Source organism: Apis dorsata, unplaced genomic scaffold, assembly GCF_000469605.1.
Source record: "Apis dorsata unplaced genomic scaffold, Apis dorsata 1.3 scaffold_27, whole genome shotgun sequence".
NCBI classification, from domain to species: Eukaryota; Metazoa; Arthropoda; class Insecta; order Hymenoptera; family Apidae; genus Apis; species Apis dorsata.
In genome coordinates, this window is record NW_006263329.1 from 798,336 (window position 1) to 801,593 (window position 3,258).

The window sequence follows — 3,258 nt, forward strand, 5'->3', positions numbered from 1 at the left end:
GGAACGTGCGCAGGTGATTGTACCAAGATCCATTCTATTCTTGGTTTAATCGTTTGATCTTTAATCGTCCCTTTATCAGGTGTACTATTAATCCGATGTAATAAATTATTGTTATTGCTATTATTATTATTTTTTAATAACATTGTAATATCCACTTTGACATTCTTTTTAACTTTATATTTCAAATGTTTGTCATTTTTTTAAAATTCATTATCGATATTCTTGTTTCGATTCTAGTTTATTTATAAAATATAAAAAGAGAAGAGTTTTATGTTATAAGGAATGATGAAAGAATTGCAATATAAAATATATTTGCATATATTAATGGTTAATTAATCAAATTATTTTAAATCCCAATGAAAGTTGAGATGAAATTATTCTTAAATTTCAAAATTTTAGTTTTATAGAAGGAAAATATTTTCATTAAAATTTCTTACATGTTTAACAATGGACAATAAGTTAAATTTATTAAATTATTATTATTATTATTAAATTAAATTTTTACCCCAAGCGAGGAAACACCATCCATAGAAAAGATTAGGTAAAAGTTTCTTCAAGAGACGTCGAACTCATGGGGAGGGCATTTACACGAGTTAGGGGTGGTCCCACTGTATTTTGGTTGCTCGTTAGCGGAACAATTGAAAAGCCACTCGAACGGGAAGGAAGCGTACTCCTCTTGCCGCCTCTTGGCGCTAACAATTAAACATGCGAGGAAAGTACCGACGAAATTTCGTTGTGGTTAAATGTCGTGGCGTTAATTTCTCCATAAAACCTATCTTGAATTTTCAATGACCAATGTTTTATTTTAATTAAATAGTAATTTAAAAACTTGTAACTATAAATAATATTAATAAATAGCCATGAGTTGAAATAAAAAAGAAATAATTCGAGAAAACTACGATATTATTAAATATATATATAAAGTGTATAAACACGTTTATAATCAAATTTATAATGAAAATATATTATAACAATAAAATAACTATTTAAATTCCTAGAATTTTATACAATGATGATTTCAAAAAGTCTTATACTGAATCAACTACAGTTGTAAAATTTAATGCATCCTACTTAATATAAATTGCAAGTATACGAGTCTGTTTTAAATATTAATAAGAAATAAAACGCTGATATACGGCATTCCAAATTTTCCAAATTTTATGATGATTTATTAATATACGATAGCCGATGACCTTTTGTAGAATTACCGTAAGTTGGAAATACTTTAAAAGAATTAAACAGAAAAATTCTAACACGAAAAATCCTAAGAATTGTAAATTTTTCTTGACCAAGCTTTTACGGATATCTTTCTTTCGACCTAACGGTACTAGGTACTAGAGGGTATCCGCAATAAATCCTTTTATTACTTCGAGATTAGGTGGTGCGTCGTTCCCATTACCTGGTAAGAAGCGGCCAGTTTGCTCCTTTTACTTGTTAATAGGTGTCCAACATAAACTCAGATGTGTAATTTTCACTTAAACGGCTAGGTAGAAGATAACACCTTTCTTGTTCATAGAAACTGACAAACAATTGGGAACACGTCGTTGAATTTTCACAGTTTGAAGCTTATGAGAAAAATAACAATGGATAGATTAATAAATGAGTAATTTTATGTTTGTCATTTTGTTCAAATAAATTCATTTAAAAAGCAGTATATTGTTGAAATATTATATTGTTAAAAAACAATTAATTTTTCAAAAATAAATATACTATATTCGTATGTACTTCGTATATTGGAATCTTCTTGATGGAAATATCTTAATTTTTTAGAGATACTTAATATTTTTGATATCTATTAGATATATAATCCGTTCTGTCTAATCTGTACAATTTTATCTTTCTTTTTAATTTATTAGAATCTTAAGTGCGAGAATGTAACAAGGGTTGATATCAGGAAAAATAAGTAAATATAAAAAATTTTGTACGAAATCTTATCAAAAAAAAAAATGAAATGACATCAATGATATTATATAATTCATAAAACATGAAATATAAAATAGTATTATATTCAAATAGTTTTAATTAATTTAAAAAAAATATGAAAAAATTTTAAAACTTCTATTTTTAATGGAAATAAAAATTATAAAAAAGAAAATTAAAAAAATGAATTATATAATATATATATTTATATAATATATTAATTATTATATATATAATTATATAATATATATATTTCCAAAAATATTATCAATAAGAATAAATTAAAAAAAAAATAATAATAATAAAGTTAACAAGATTAAAACTAACTTAAGATATTTCTCACATAATTGATTACAACAAAACCATTAGCAATAAAAAATTGACAAAAACAGTAAACACGTGATCAGGACACGATGCGAGTCAATAAAATCCTTTTTTTTTCCCCTAAGAAATCGAATTTTTTGCTCGTCTCTTTAGATGCCGAGTATAATGTGAATGATCGATCTTGATGATTTGCAATATTGGCAGGGATCGTGAGGGATATCAGCAACAAGTATTTTGCCATTAAGAGTGTCAAAAAGAAAAACAATTTTAAGGCGGAGCGTAACGAAGGAAAAGGATCGGCACATTCGCTACGAAATCCTTTATGAAAAGAATAAAGCCGTGTCATGGGGAATAATTTTTTCCTCAACAGGTGATTGATGTTACAATAACCTGATTTTCAAGAGCTACGTATTAACAAGAAACTATATAAGGTTTCAATGTTTAACCACTTCTTTTGTACACAGTGGTTGGTCGACATTTTTCATTGCATATCCTGCGGTCATGGAGGTCTCACACTTTCACTCCTATCTGTTTATCAAACTGTTTTATATCCTATGTACTTAAGCTATACTATTATAAGAAATAAAAATCGTTTGATATTGTCAATTATGAAATAATCTATGAAAATATTTATATTATAGATATTTCATAATATTTAAATTAATTTCATTTTATGATTGAGATTGTACGAAGAAAAAATTATCACTTTTTCTTTTCTTTCTTAAATTCATTTATATAATATCGTAATATGATTGATAAATAAAGACAAATATTATAGTGTTATAAATATCTATTCTCTAAAATTAATTTAGATTTAATAAATAATTTCGTTTACTTATATTAAGATTAATAAATTATTTATTTTAGAATTATTTTAGAATTATTTAGAAACTCTAATAAAAAACTCTCTCTTATCTTAAAATAATCTTTAATTTATACATAATCTATTAAAGCATTTTTATTATAATTTTTTTTTATAAATTTAATAGATTTAATATATATAATATATATAAT